General features: G+C 39.7%; 1 protein-coding gene across 1 annotated transcript in view; it reads left to right on the plus strand.

The window, feature by feature from the left end:
• The window catches only part of TMEM132E (transmembrane protein 132E), a 1376533-nt gene that overhangs the window by 1018222 nt on the left and 340945 nt on the right, over positions 1-17366 (plus strand). The window lies entirely within an intron of this gene.

Consider the following 17366-nt stretch of genomic DNA (forward strand, 5'->3'; position numbering starts at 1 on the left):
AGTTTCAAAATTCCTGCCTGAGTAGCATAGAATTTCTTTACAGTTCTGTGTCTTATAGAATTCATTTATTCTCACAGAACCCAGAATATTACTTAAATTAAAAGAGACTACAAAAATGTGTTTTCATAAATGACATATGGCACTTCATTTATGTCCCATCTTTCATTTTTAGTTGTATTACTTATAATTCTGCTTCCCGACTTCTCTGTTTTATATACTATGGCAGCAGTCCAAATCCTGGAGCTATTCCATTTCTGAATGTTTATCTCAGTTTGCTTGTCACCTGCCATGCTGGTTTTTCTTTATTTGGTTAATTTCATTTTCTTCCCTCTTCCGCTTTTATGCTTTTGCTATTTCATTCTGGAAGCTCTTTTATTTAGTTCTCACTGTATTCATTTTCATAATGTACTCTTTATTGCATAGACATCTATAAAATAACTACAAAACTTAATTCAGTTTGAAGTACAGGTTTGTTGATTCAGACAAAAAATAAATTATTTAATCGTGATACAGCTGTTAGCTTAGTAATGACAGTGGCATGAGCAATTTAGTACCACAATGAAAAGTGCATCACATGAATTTTATAAATGATCCCACAAAGTGTTCCTATAACAGATTAGGTAGACCTTGTATTATGAAAATCCATAGACATGATGGTATTTATTTGACTATTATGCAGTATGTAATGAGGAACCGGTACTGCAATACTTTTCCAGCAAACATGGCTTGAAGGTAAAGAGTATATAACCTACCCCAAGTTTGTGCTGGCATGGAATTGATTGTGCTACATAAGCCGGTTTACCTTCATTATGCTGAAAGTGATTTGTGCGATCGCACTATTGTGTGACTTTAAGTCACGAAACTCAACATGATTCCGAATCGAAATGTCGAAACTAGTTTCCTGGAAAACCAGATTTGACCATTTTCGAATGGCAGCACAACAGTGAATATCTCCAAACATCATTATGCAGGGGGCAGGCCCCCCCACACCCCCCATGTGGGGGACTGTGCCCCCTATACCACCTGCTGCTTTAATATACAAACTCCAAGACTGCACCACAGTGAGGGAAAGGGTACATTTCCTGATCCCTGCTATAGTGCAATCTGCACCTGGAATGCCGAACTCAAATGAGCGAATGTGCCAATGTGCATTCAATCATTGCAATTCGCAACAGCTGACATTCCCAACACCTTGAAATTGTACTTTCACACTTTGGTGCATGGTACAACTTACTTTTAACACAATGAAGGTAATTGTGGGCTTATGGGTAAGCCCATACATGCGGTGAAGTTCACAGTGGAGGAAGTATGATGACTTACACCCCAACCTGCATACAATATATATACATATATATATATATATATATATATATATATATATATATATCTGTGTGTGTGTGTGTAAGTGTGTATTATCTACTAATGAATCAGACCTGTATGACCAGGTTTCAGTGAAATGCTAATGAGTGACATGTGATTTGTGCAAAATTAACTTATATACATGCAGTTGCAATGAAGACCGCGGTGGTGGTGCTGCGGTAGCATTGTCGCCTCACAGTAAGACGCTGTCCAGTTCAGTTCTCAGCTAGAGCGTCTACTGCATAGAGACATGCGTGAAAGGCCGTACCTTCGTTGAAGGTTGTGCGTCAGGGCTGGTAACTCAGCACGTAAAAATCAACTACCAATCATTAGCGGACTGGAGTTCCGCTGTGGCGACCCCTAACCGGGAAAAGCCGAAAGACACAACAACAACATGCAGTTGCAATGAAGAGTAAAATCCTTCATCAATATATTAAGTGAGATTTACAGAAAACTTTTTTCCTAGCTTTAATGCAAGTGCACAAAAATGTTTCATACTTAGTTTCTTAAAGATGATGTACACAATATATAATGCTGTTGTGCAGGTAAATTACAATGCAAACTGTACCCCAGTTCACAGACAACTTCTGGCAGCTGGAAGATGTGAAGGATGCAGCTGTACAATAGTGTGTATAAAATATTGCAAGTGTAATTCAAAATAGTGGCACCTTGCCTACCAAACTGCAGCATAGGGTACTGAAGTTGTATAAGGCAATGCAGGTAAAGACTCACCTTAATGATACTAAGCCAGCTGTAATCCATAGTATAGTACATGATGCATACTGATTATGCTCCAAAATCAAGAAAAAAACCTTGTTATAACAGTGTTCATACATAATAACTTAACTATTACTTGTTATAGCAAGGTTCTTATGTACATCCAGCAAACATAAAGATTTTATCATGCAATCAGAACATTTCACTCCTATGTTTATACTTGAAAGGTGATACAGGATAGCTGCTTGAGCCCTAGATATTGGCTACAGTTTAGGTAGAAATGTAGCCTGGTTCACTGTGTAGAAGCACCGTTGTATACCAATGTCAAGGAATATTGGCTATTTCTCCATGGAGGGCCAAATGGTCAAGTTTATTAGATGCTTATTTCATCATCATATAAAACTTCATCAGACTAATAAATGGTTCAGCCACAATTGACTTGTAATGACAACATTTTTCTTGTGGCCCTGTTTGTGGATGAAAATAGTTTTGAACTGACCACTTGTCTAACTCTCTTAATAATAAATAAATACATGGAAAAAATCAAAATATACTAAATAAATTAAGTTACTGCATTTTTTGTGAAACAAAATTAAGATATTTTATTATATGTAGGAAGAAGATATTGATGAAAATTAAGAACTGAAATATAGTTAAAATACTTTGCCTGACTCATCAATGGGGACATATTTCTTCTTCAGATTATCGCAATGTGATATGGTCGAATTGATTTGATTTCATAGCTCACATATGCTTCCATTCAAAAACCACTACTTTCATTTCTAGTAGAGCTTACCAGATTTATTGCAAATTTTAATGTTCAACAAGAAAAAGCCAGTTTCCAAAATGAAAGACTGCATTATTTTCATAAACACATCAGAATTCTGCATCTATGTGTAACTCTAGCTAAGCCTTGTAAATGGTGTCATAAAATGAATAGAACACAGCTGACTATCTTGTGTTTCTGATATTACTTTTCTGGCCCCATAAGCTTTGTTTGCAGCATTGTTCTTTAGGATAAGAAGTACTGAAAGGTTAACTTAATTCTCATCCTTTTAACATATGCATTATTGCTTTATATAATAATATGTGTAGACAGTGATGGGTTAAGTCTACCTTGGACCCCCTGGCTGTTTTAAACCATGGGTCCCCCAAACACATTTGCAGCATCATGCATAAATGCATGTATTTTTATTTTTTTCAAAAACATTTTTATATTGTTTTCATCATAAACACATGCATTCTTATTGAGTCATCTTCCTGACCGTATTAAATTACATTTCCTGTTTAATACAGCAACATTTGTTAGAGTGTATTTTAAATGTGTAGTTTTGGACATTTTTTCCAGTAAGCAGTGAAACAAAATTATTTATAAAATATCAGTTTCAAGCATTTCAACCATAAAAGTCCACTGAAAATGCTATCAAAATCTACTAGTATCTGCATTACTCAATTGCTACTTCCTTATTTAATGTGTACACATCATTCATCTGATTGTGATAAAATAGTTGCTGTAAAATATTGCAGTTTTCTTTCCACAAAATGCACACTAATCCTTGCAAATACAGACCAATGACTTTTTAACTTGATCAGCTCAGAAGGGTCAGTCATTTTTTCCACAGCCATCCCTTTATTATAACTACTTTGTTTACATCCTTCTCAGATATCCATGTCAGAATAAAAATAATAAGAGTAATAACAAAAATATATTTCATAGTGTTTCACTCAGAGACATAGTAGCCATAGAAAAGTATTTTGACTTAACTTACACATACAGCTACTCCAGTCCTGCAAAGTCAAATTAAATACTGTGTAAAAATAACCAGGTGATAAAACCATAAGATACTTAGATCAACAGATAACCCACCCCCCCTAAAGTTAAAGCCACATTGTTGGCTGTGTACACCCCTAACTGTTATGAATAAATAAACACATTGTAGGTTCTTTATTGGTAGCTTTGGATTAACTACATGGAATTATATTAAGATAATTAGCATCATAACATAAGACCTAGCCATCCATGTAAAGCACAGTTTAAATAGAAGAGAACAATAAGCCACCTGATAACATGTGCTAAGTCAAAATGCACAATCTCTGCAGAAGTAAAAGTCATCCGAAGGATTCCACATTAAGGAGAACCCCTACAAATGCAAATTTTGCTGTTAGCAAACACATTTACATGTCGGTGCTTCATCTGTGCCTACTGCCTTGAAGAGTAAATGGCCTATGTTGCATTAAAAATGGTGTGCAGATGTTACTGCCATAAGATTTCCTGAGCTAGGTCAACTGTGCAATAGGGAGTGACTAAAAATAGTAACCACAGGTTCATAGTCCATTACTAGGCATGCTGTCTAGGAAACAATTAAGAAGCCTAGCCCACATTTCTGATTATTTGAAAGCACTGCCTTATTAAGTGATTTGGTCAAGTACACACAGTAGGTAAGGGAAAGTGGAGATAGTCCCTGCATCCTTAGCACAGGAAGCAGCACATTAACAAATCAGTGCTTTAGTCTTATACTCTAAATGCCATGCAATGAATTTTTTAACTAAATTGAATCTTTTGAAGTTCAGTCTTGTAGAGAAAACTGTATTGCAGCAATATGCAACAACTCCATAATGGATGCTGAAGATGGCACAGACTTTTTTTCACATGTATTACTGCAATTACTGCAGCATAAGCTAAGGATATAAACCCATGTAGCATAGGCAACTGCAACAGTGATCACTCAAAGAGGTACTGTTATGGCAAGTTTACTTACAAAACTGTATTTTGTGATCTTTGCTCCAAATAATGCAGACTGTAAGACATGACAAATGTCATCCCCTTCACAGTTGATAGAGGCTGCAAAGAAAGTTATGCAAATATATATTACTAAAATGCAGCATGTTTACATTACATAATCCATGGCTATTAATGAATGAATTCATTCTTTAGTTCAATGCATACAACAGAACAGTTAATGACTATATAAATGCTGCATCAGCTTTTGTTCAACAACCCACAAGTCATTCAAAAATCAAAAATATTATTTCATATTGCATACTGTTTTTGGGGTGGGGTCATAGTGCAAGACACCTATATTAATTGACCTCCCTATATATTCCGTGTCATGAAGAATAGCTATCCCTCTGACATCATTTTGTACATATCTCTCTTGCTTGAATGGCTTATAATGCAGAATGTTGTAGCATATCACTGAGCTGGATTATGGTCAGACTGGGCCCTATGCTCATGAACCAGGCCTCTGCCAGCCATACCATTATCACATCTTCCCAATTACAACAGAGCACTGTTCACACCTGTTAGTGTATATACTATTTTCTTCTTTACTTTTACAATTATGCTAGAGAGTTAGAATTCAGTTAAAACTTTTATTTCAAATTTTACAACAAAATCACTGAAAGACAATTTCTAAACAAAACAAAACACTGTCATTGAAAGCAAACTTAGCAGGAGAAACACTTCTCCTTCCTTTGAAACTCAGATTTACTGAAAATGCATTTGGCAACCTACTAAACTATAAGACATGCTGGGATTCATAATCAAGTAAAGTATATAGTGAAGTACTAATTAGTGACTATGTGAAGGGTACAGGAGTTGAAAAGTGAAAGGTGTAACATATTTGCTAGCAACTTGGGCTGACCCACTGGACATAAGTGCTGCTTTTCAGGAGCAGCCCATGAACACTATCTGGTGAAGTAACTTGGTCAGTGTCGCACAAAAGGTAAAAAAGTTGAGGAAATCAAGCCCAGTACTACATGAAGCAGCTCTTTAACAGGTCATAACCTTACTCATCTGCACTAAGTGCTAGATAGACAAAATTATGTAGAGCAAATATAATGTTTTTACACCTGAATGTCCGCAAAAAAAAAAAACAAGCTAAATCTTAATGCATTCATTGTTAACTCCTTTTCATGCTGCCTCAATTTATTCAGAGCTAAATAGTGAACACACTGTCAACATTCAACAAAACCAAGGATCATACCAAAAGAACATGGCTCATATGATGATGCTCCTGTTTACTAAAATCAATTTTCTTCTTTTACACCATATCTAGTCTGGTTCACAGGTAGTTACTAGATCTGCATTCTGGGACACTGAGCCTAGCCAAATTTGAATAAAAGAAACACTGGAACCACCACAAAATAAAACAGCAACTGATTTAATTAGAAAAAGAAACGAGCGCTTTCACGCACATCAAACGTGCGCTTCATCAAATTTCCAGTTACCCAAAGCATTGTCTGGTTAAGTGACTTGCTCAAGATCATACAATAGGCAAAGGAGGGGTGAGGGAGTCAAACTCTACACCACAGGAAATCTATCTCATAGCCTTAACCCTGAGCAACAACTGCCAGATTAAAGTGAACTAGAAGGGGAAAGATTTGAACTACACACCCTTGACAAAGAAAATAGGGGCAAAACACACTATTCTAATTCATAAATTGAGTGAAATACTGGAATGCGTGAATCAAGCATTTATACAGACAGAAACAGATATAACAATCAAATACAGTTTGCTCAAAGTCACAAAGAAGGCAAAGAGGTGAAAAGGTTCTAAACCTATAGATCTGATGTTGTTAATCTTTATTCATTCCTTACTGATGGGTTATCGGTTCCATCCTCGGAACCGAGCTGGCCAATATCAAGCTCGCGTCAGCCAAAAACTCTTGAGCGAAGGTCCTACCCAGAATGCTCTGCTCCCTGTTACCTCAGATTTCGTTTGCCACATTGCTGTACAGCCGTGTCAAGCCACTCTCTCAGCTAAGTGTCTAATTTTTTGAAAGTTTTATACATTGTTCTTACTCTAAATATTTTCAAATAGCTTCTACTAATATTTTCCTACCTATCGTATATGCTAGACTCTCTCCCTTTAGTCTTTTCCCTTTATTACCCTTTTTTTTTCTTACCTTTGAGGTAATTCTTCATTACTATTGTTGGTAATCCTTCATTTTCTCTTCTTACCCTTTTGGGTAGCCTTTCCTCTTCTTTTTGATACTGTTCTTCTTCTCCACATCATTATGTCAGATAAGAAAAGTAGTGATGGTTTCAAGCAGTGTAAGGACTGTGGCCATAAATTAACACTTTCCGATGGTCAGGACGTATGTGTCTACTGTCTGAATGTCTCCCACCTTACTGTGGATCCCCCGTTTGGGATTTGTAAAAATGTTTCTACCAGGATTCTTAACGAGAAGAAGAATAAGTTCATTTTGAAAGGTCTTCTCAAGTCTCCTTTCTCTGAGGTTATTTCTGGGTCAGAGGGTTCACCCCCTCCTTTTAAACCCTGTAAGAGGCATTCTTCCACTTCATCATCAAAGTCGCTCCCCTCTTCTCTCTCTAGAGATCATAGGGAGTCGACTCATAAGAAGGTGAAATTGCTTACTACTTCAGTGTGGCCACTTGTGACCCTGTTGGCTCCAGGCTTTGTACCACCCCAAATGATTCTGGCTCCGGCCATGTCTTCCTTATCAATACCAGCACCGGAGTTCCCAATGCAGACAACTATGGCTCCAACAATTTGGTCGCAGCCCTTACCGGCACCATCCATGCAGGTACATCCTCCCTCGGCACCATTGGTAAAATCCCCTTCGGCTCCGAGTATGACTTTTCTTACTCCATGGCACAGACATTTTTGGCACTGACATGTCCTTCAGTGCAGTCCTTCTTGGCACCATCCTTATTACCAGTGCAGACACTTTTCTTGATGGCATTGTACCCATCAGGGCAGACTTTTGCTTTTCCAGTGCAGACACCATCAACTACTATGTGGCTGATGTCATCGACGCAGACTACTTCCACACCGTTTTCTTCGGTGCAGAAGTCCTCGGTTCTGGGATCTGCACCTATTGTATTAGCAAGGACTAAGTATTCTCCTTCATTGGATCCATTTGCTGGCAGTCAATATAGTCCTTTTCTAGAAAGGCCAAAATCGCCCTCAGCTTTCTCCATGAGGTCAACCAAAAGTCTCTCTGAACAAGATGTGTTGCAGCTTGTCGACCAGTTGCTTGTGGCCAGAGGTCTCTCTCAGCCATCAAAGTCCACGTTCCCTCCTTCAGGTGAATGTATATCTCCTCAAACTCCAACGTACACTCCTCCTTTGACTTCTACCCAAGTTTTGAAGCCTATTACTCTGAGAGCAGCTTCCCTTCCTCCGACTGCAATAGTGGATCTCACTTTGGAACCAGAGGTGTCCTTGTGGCCCTCAGTGCATTGGGCATCGGTCTCTTCACAGGTCAGTGGCTGTGCCGTAGGGGAGGGCATTCCTGGTTCCATGCTGATTTTTTTCCATGGCACCCTCCATGGATCCTCTCTCTCTCTCATGTTTCACGATCCTCTTGAGACTCCTGGTCTGGGGGTGGGTTCGTCAAGGTGGGGTGTGACCCTGGTTCTGAGGTTGTCATGCTTAGTTCTGGGCTCCCATCCCATGGAGAGGCACTTGCCTCCGCTGGCAAATTCCACATGTCGGAGTCCTCTCCCCCTCTGTGCCGCAACTGTCCCAAGCCACAACCACCGGACATCCTTGCACAAGGGCCTCAGGTTTCTCTTCCTCAGGAGATCCTTTCTTTGCAGTCATCCCCAGAAACTCCCTCTGAGGAAGTACCCCGCAAAGTGTCATGCAAGAGGAAGCACATGGACTCCATGGAGGAGTCATTGACTGAAGATATGGATTTTGATGATGGGGAAGGGTCCCAATGCTCACCCTCTGATTAGGTGTCCTTTGGTGACAGTCTTGAGATCCTTAGACAGAGAGTTGAGTGGAAGTCCTCTAATCCCTCCTCTGAGGAATCTGTATTCCTGCAGGCCTTTTGTGCCTGTCCCCCTACCTCCTGAGTCACACCATCTGCCGATGAGCTCATCCAATCCACATAGAAGGCTCCTGACACCCTGGAAGCGATCCCAAGGAAGCAGGATAAAATATTATCGCCCCCCAGCTGAGCACCCACATTGGTCACAAGGTCTTCTAGTACATGCTATGGTGGTGGTGGCTGGAACTAAAAAGGATTTGGCAGAAGAGAGCCAGACTGTCCACCTGCCCAACAAGGAGTCCCGGGCGATTGACAGCCTAGGGAAGTGTGTGTTTGCTTCATCGACCTTTGCCATAAGGTCTTTGAATTATTTGGCACACTTTACCAGGCTTCAGAGGGATCTTATCAACCACCTCTCTGAAACCTTGGCAGGAGCTGTTTCTGACGAGGTCCATGACAATGTGGCTTCTCAGATAGCCACCCTAGTGTCCATTTCCAACTCTTCCATGCACCTTATTTCTCATGTAATGGAAGGGGCGGCTAGAGTGGCAGGTGCGGGTATAGTCAGCAGATGACATGCCTGGATGTGCCTTTGCAGACTCCTTAAAGGCTTCATTCATGAACACCCCATTGAGGCCACTTCTTTGTTTGGCTCTAAAGTGAAAGATATGCTGGCAAGGTGCGAACTAGATGGCAAGACCCTGTCTGCCATTGGTGTCAAACACTCCACTCCTCAGTGACTCTACTCCCAGAAATCAGAGGAGTGGGAACATGTGGCACAGGAAATCACAGGGCTCTTTCCAGGATGCATGTGCTGAGTTGTCCCCTAGAGGCAGAGGGGGAAACTCCAATGGAGGATGCCCCTTTTGGGGCAGAGGAGGTCTGCAAAAATGGGGTTCCAGAGATTCCTTCTCTGGCCAACCCTATCATCACTCCTGAAGTGTTGCCCAACTGCTCACCTCTGGAAGTGGTCGGGGGGGGTCATTTTTCCTTGTACCCCGCTACCTGGCAAAGTATAACCACCAACTCTTGGGTACAATGGATAATATTCAGAGACTATCGCATCCCCTTCTGTCATTGTCCAGTCTCATCCAGAGTATTACCCGACATTCCACCTAGTTAAAGGGAAGACACAGCATATGAAATCCAAAAGCTGCTACAAAAAAGAGTAATCCAGATGGTCTCTCCAGACTAGATAGGATCTGGTTTTTACTCAAGGTTCTTTATAGTGCCAAAAAAGACAGGGCACTGGAGACCAATTCTGGATCTCAGCACACTGAACAAATTTGTAAAAACAGAGAAATTCCAGATGGTCACAGTTCAGTATATCCTTCCTCTTATGGAGAAAGATGATTGGATGTGCTCTATAGATCTTCAAGATGCATATTACCACATAAAAATGGACAAACGCTCAAGAAGATACATCCGCTTCTGCATAGGAGCCAGTCACTACCAATTTCAAGCTCTGCCCTTCTGTCTCTCTACAGCCCCCAGAGTGTTCACCAAATATATGGCAGTGGTTATCACTCACTTGCAACTTCAAGGATTCCAGGCATTTCCATATCTAGATGACTGGCTCCTCACTGCCCCCACCAAGCGTCTACTGGAAGAAGCCCTGCACTACACTCTCCTAGCAGCTCAAAGCCTTGAAATCACTATGAACTGGGAGCAATCTAATACAGATCCAACTCAGTCTTTGGAATTTATAGGGGTACTGTTGGACATGAGAAATTGCACAGCATCCCTTCCAGACCACAGGCTTCAGCGAATAAGGCAACAGGTTCAACCACTGCTCTGTCACCACAAATCTCCCACTCGATCTGTACTCCAACTATTGGGATCAATGGCAGCCTCGATCACCATTGTTCCTCTAGCCAGATTCCACATGAGACTACTTCAATGGCTACTTCTCACTCAGTGGTACCTTCTACAACATCCTTTGTCTGTTCAGATAACTGCAACTCAGAGGTGCAAGCAAGATTTACTCTGGTGGATGTCTCAAAATCCCCAACAATGGTCTTGCACCTTCAACCCCCATCAACCAATAGCCCCGGTGACCACGGATGCCTCCCTGATGGGGTGGGGGGGGGCTATGTCAGGGAAACTCGGTCCAAGGTACCTGGTTGGAGACAGAGGCCCTTTTGCATATCAATGTCCTGGAACTGAGGGAGGTGCTACTAACTTTGCAATTATTTCATTCCATCCTTCCATCAGGGACTATTGCGATCCAATCAGACAACATGTCAGAGGGCTGGTACATCAACAAACAAGGGGGCACCAGATCTTACCCATTATGCCGAGAGGCCTTGAGAATATGGCAATGGGTGATAGCTTCTAACTGCTTTCTAATTGCAACACACATTACTGGGAGCTCCAGTGTGATAGAGGACAAATTGAGCAGGTGCATTCTGCAACCTCACAAGTGGTCCCTCAATCCTATGATAGTGGCAAAACTCTTCAACTTCTGGGGCCAGCCTTGCTTTGACCTATTTGCCTCCCCAACCAACTACAAGTGCAGCAACTATTTTTCCCTTATCCCCCCTCGGGGTCAGTCACCGAGGGATGCTGTAGTCCATGCTTGGCCCTCGGATCTACTTTATGCTTATCCTCGTCTTCCCCTCATTTCCCAATTTCTGAAGAAAGCATGACAGTTGAAGAGCAAAGTGATCCTCATTGCTCCATATTGGCCTTGACAAGTCTGGTTTCCCTTCCTCTGGCCTCACCTGTTAGATCAACCATGGATCCTCAATCCATCCCCAATGTTGACCTCCCATCTGCAGAGTCTGATTCACCCCAGTCTTACAACCCTGAAACTGACAGCTTGGTTTCTCCACTTCCAATGATTGTCAGACATGAAAACCTCTCGTCCCCTGTACGCAATATTCTTATTGCATCTCTTAAATCGTCCACCAGACTAATCGGTCTTAACAAATGGAAAAGGTTCTGTCTATGGGCAGCGAATAAACAATTCGACCTCTTGCCAGCCTCAGTTTCGATAGTACTGGATTACTTATCACATCTTTTCCACTCTGGGATATCTGCCTCTACTATTCGTGTGCATTTAGCTACCATCTCAGATTTCTACATTGGTTTCAAGATTTTTCACGTATGTCACATAGACTTTGTAAAACTTTCTTGAAAGGGATTATCAACCTAAAACCTCCCTTTAGAGAAACGGTACAACCTTGGGGTTTGGCATTGGTTCTGCAAGCTCTAACAGCTTCCCCCTTTGAAGCTACATCTTCATGTGATGTAAAATATCTCTCTTGGAATGACTGCAATCACATTGGCCAGATGCTTGTCAGAACTTCTGCATCAAACCTCCCTATCTTATCTTCCATAAGGATAGGGTATCACTGAGAACTAATTCTTCCTTTTTACCAAAAGTGGTGTCTATCAACCAATCTATTGACCTTCCAGGGTTCTTTCCTAACTGTTCTAACAAGGGAGAGTATTGCCTATACTCCTTGGATGTTCATAGGCAAATACGATTTTATCTGGACAGAACAAAATCTACCCGTAAATCAGATCAACTGTTTCTGGCTTTTCCTAGACCTAGATGAGGTCATCCTACATCAAAAGTTACATTGACTTCATGGTTGAGAAATTGTATTACCTTTATCTACAACAAAAACAATCTCACCTTGCTTCATAGAGTCAAAGCTCATTCTACAAGGTCTATGGCAACTTCAGCAGCTTTCCATGCTACGGCTTCCCTCAATGGTATTTGCTCAGCTGCAACTTGGGCTAAACCTCATACCTTTATTCTTCATTACAAATTGCACTTGGCCTCCAGAGGTAGAGCTTCCTTTGGCTCCGTGGTGCTCAGGAATGTCCTTCCATGAGGGTCACCCAGGGATACAGGTAGCTGGGGACTCTGTCCCATTGGTATGGAATGAACAAAGATTAACAACATCAAATAAAGAAGTTATGTCTTGTCATAATGTTCCATCTGTGTTGTTGATCTTCGTTCATTCATTACTTCCCACCCTCCGTCCCCCTCTGGAGGTTCTTGGTTGACCTCATGTACTCCTTTATTGTAGGTCTGTTATGACCAGAGGTAGCCTCTACTTTTATCTATCAACTTGCAAACTCAATCTGAGGTAACAGAGAGCAGAGTATTCTGGGTAGGACCTTGGCTCAAGAGTTTTTGGCTGATGCGAGCTTGATATTGGTCGCCTCAGTTCCAAGGACGGAACTGATAACCCATCAGTAATGAATGAACAAAGATCAGCAACACAGATGGAATGTTATGGTAAGACATAACTTCTTTTTTTGACTACAGAAAGCAGTGCATTAATGTTGATCCATCTTAAGTGACAGACATCTGCATATCACTTAATGCATTAAAAGAGCAATACGAATTGTATGAGAATGCATTTTCTAAACAAAAATGATAAAAATGTAATCAGTGGCACTTTTTTTTTTTTTGAATTGTACAGGAGAATCTTTTGCAGCAGTCTAAAAAAATAAAAATCTCTTAAAATCTATGTTAAGCTCAGAGCTCAACATACGTCTAAATTGGTTTGATGGTATCAGTACAAGATACATGCACGGGAGAAACTTGGGGTACTGCTCTGACCATAGGAGCTTCCAGGTTCTAGGACAAAATTAGAGACAGGTAAAAGGCAGTGGCAGAATACTATAATTGAATTAAAATATAACAGAACAATGTTTGCATCAGCATGTGCTTTGTGAACCACACAACCTGTGAAACTCTAATGACTACCAATATTGACTGATTGTAAATTTCAGGGGCATTTAAGCTTTAGTGATTTATCAGAAAATGAAGAAGAGTGTAAATGGCAATTAGTGCAGAGGGTTAAGGCTCTAAAGTCTTAATGAACTGCTTCCTGTAGTCAAAGATGCAGGGTTTGATTCTTTATACCTCTCTTTGTCTACTTTATGTCTCTCAGTAAATCACTTAACCAGGCACTGCTTCTTGGGAAGACAAACTGTGTGTTTTAATGGCTTGTGCCATATGTTTAGATTCTGCCATTCAGAAAACACTCTGGCTTGGAAATAACTATCTATCTGGCTTCATCTAGACACATACATTCAACACTTACTTGTTCAAGCCTTTGTGATGTCCCCTCTCTTAGCCAGTAATCATGGAGCCTGAATCCTCACCACTGACACTGAAGAGGGGCATTCATTTGGAATGCAAATGGATACAGTCAATATTGCTAGATGGAGACCTATCTACATCAAGCACAATTTCCTGTATGAGCACACAGCCAACATAGTCAGTCCGGAGTCCAGATTTCTTTATCTGTCTCCCTCCAAGTCCCCAGTAAGACTCCCCACTGGTACAGCTATAGGGTTGAAACCTCTGCTGAGTGTTCAAGCCAAGACCTTCAGTGCCCTCCCTGTGAAACCAGTGCTTTGTGACCCTGCTACATGAAGCTGCAAACACAAACACACTGTGAGATTTGATTTTCACATGCACACACACCTGGGAAAGGCTGGCACAGATTTACTGGCTCTGTCCCTTTCTACATAGACTATAAGGTAGTTACCCTGCCACCAGACACCCCAAAGCCAGCTACTCTAAGGCTCTTGCAAGGGTTCCCAATTATACTGAGTGAAATTAATATTAATATCAGTAGTAATGTTGACCAAATAGCTAGGCTTTCAGGAGTGGCCACAGTGTCACCAGTAGATTTAAGTACTCTCAAAGATTAAAATATTTTCTAAAGGACAAACCACAATGGAAAGTTTAAATATATGTTATAATAAATAATAAAAGAACAAAAAACAGTAAATAATTATTTACAATAAACACCAAAGTTTGAATCACAGGAAATATTAAAAATAACACATCTGGAAAGATACATACAGTTACAGAAAAAACAGTATTTAACTAGCATCAGTATATTTTCCTGACTGATCTAGAGAATTACTTTTCCTACTTACTTAATAGAGCAAAGCAAGATGAGTAGGTAAGGGATCCTTGTCAGGTTCCAAGAAACGGACTGCTGCTGTGACTTCAGTTTCCTATAATATTAAAACATTACTTCTGTACAGAATGACATCACATGCATCTGGTCATCCTACTTTTGGTTCTCATGCATCCCCCCTATTGCTAGAAACTGTCAGGATTTAGCACCTACATGTCAATAATACACAAACAACAGCATTGCTCAGATCCGGTGCAGCTTCTTGAGGTCATAAAACAATTACAAACTTCTACTCCTCCTACTGAGACTGTGTGTGTGTGTGTGTGTGTGTGTGTGTGTGTGTGTGTGTGTGTGTGTGTGTGTGTGTGTGTGTGTGTGTGTGTGTGTGTGTGTGTATGTGTACTGGCAGGGGGAGCATATACAGCCAGAGACAGTACAAGTGGGTAGTTGAATTGAAACTGATGGTGATATCCTTCTCCACATGGACACTGTACAGATGTTACACATTCAGTATGTTCAGAAATGTACCTGAAAAGGAAATAACTTTACAATATTGATACTGTGTATAACTTATATACTGCAGTCACTTTTCAATTTGTCAATATGCATTTTATTATTCTTGCTGTAAATATTGGGCTATTTTTAACAAATGTGATGTGCCTGGATATTTTTGTACTGCATTTACCATTACATACTGTAAACTTACTACTGAAAGAAGATATCACTACTAACTTCTTCGGATTCAAGATATTGTTTGTAAGTCTGATGTCTTTTTTGATTTGCATTGTTACTGTGTCTACTCAAAATATTTGTTGCATTTCTGCATTTTAATATCCTTTTCTATCTGCATTATAAGTAGTTTGCTTTTCTAAACAGTGTGATATCTATAAATATTAGATTTTACTAAAGTATTGCATTATTGGCCCAGATTATCTGAAAAGGGCCTGCTGACCAGCCGTCCTACCTGGTTATTGACTGTCAGTGAATAGATAACTAAATAAAATTACAGCCACAAGTATCTGCTGAAGCATACATGACAACTTAGCCAGGCTGGGATTCTGTTCACAAGTTATACCACTGCAGTCACTCTCTCAGCAGATTTTAGTAACTGGAGTCTGAATTGTGGAAACCCAAGCATTTATCATGTTACACTTGGTTGAGACTTGAACCATTGTGCATCTTTCAATAATTTGTGAACCGTCAGCAGGTGATCTTATTGAACTTGCTTCCTTGCAGTAGCTATATACTGATACTGAGGTCAGGTGACTCAGAGTAAAAGAAAAAGGTAAGGTGAATTTTTTTCATCTTACTCTGAGTTCATGTAACCTTGATCTTAATATCTAAATATGGGGTTCTGTTTCAAAGACCCCCCCCCACATTAGGTGGTACAGTGGCTTCAATACTCCTGCCAAAGTGTTTTGTTTGTGTATTTTGCAGTGTTGTAATTTATGGTGGTGGTGTGTACAGATACACTAGTTTGTTGCTTCAACAGCATTTTAGTCTCAATAAAGAGACAATGAATCAATTAATTAATCTGTGGGATTCTCCATATGAACTCTGAAAAGCCAGCCATATGTTTTAGGATGGAATATTTCAAAGGAGGCAAATATTGATGATGAGGAACTGTCCAATTTGCTCCATTTCTGTTGTATTACTGGTTATGGATCTTTAAAGGGAGTAGGACATTTAGACCACAATGTGATTAAAAAGACCTTGGCCCTTCTACCAAATACACACTATTTGTAATGAACTGTTACCTTTCTTTATGTGAACTCCTAGCCGTAAAGGTAAAATAAACACAATAACGCATCTAAAAAGTGCAATTATGTATCCTTTCTAAGTTCCTTTCTCTAAATGGATGTTTCAAAATAATTTTTTTACAAGGTAATTATCTAAAAAATTAATCTCATCTTGTGATGTAGACATTTTAAATCTTAAACCAATCTATTGTAGCATTAATTTAGTGATAAAATTGATCCAACTCAGCCAAAGTATAATTCTATAATAAAAAACCCAATATTCAACAAAACGTTTATAAAATAATATCTTTTCTCTAAATATATTATGGTCATTATTAATATACTGTTGTTCCCAAGCTGGTGATGCTATGTTAGCATTGATGTTTCCCATAGGATTAACCATGGCTACACCTGAAAATTGTTGAAACAATTAATGCTGAAACATAAATACATTATTTAAGTACCAGGAGAATAGGTTCAAATTCATTATTTACAAATGTGCATTCTAAAGTAAAATATTAAATTTAAAGTAAAATTTCATATTGTGAGTATTCCATATTCATAATTCAATGATATTCTTTTCTAATTTACCATAAGCAGATGATATAGAAGATATACCCCTACTCAATAAATGGTTTTCAGACTCCATTAACATGGGGTTGGAAATATTGCACATAATGTTATAGATAGTCTTTACTAATGTTTGATGTGCTACCAACTCTAAGTTGTCAGGCCTTGATAGCTTTGAATTCTTTCCCTTCCTTTCCATCTAGTTTTCTTTTGGGTTTTATTAATGATGATAGTTTGAGTGGCCTGTTAATAGGGGAAAATCCAGTTCTCTACAAATATTTAAATCCATATTCACCAAAGCTAGTTGAGGGCTACGATGTAAACCACAGTTTCTCTT

This window comes from Protopterus annectens, chromosome 13.part0 (assembly GCF_019279795.1).
Source record: "Protopterus annectens isolate FY-2018-M chromosome 13.part0, PAN1.0, whole genome shotgun sequence".
Classification (NCBI taxonomy): domain Eukaryota; kingdom Metazoa; phylum Chordata; order Ceratodontiformes; family Protopteridae; genus Protopterus; species Protopterus annectens.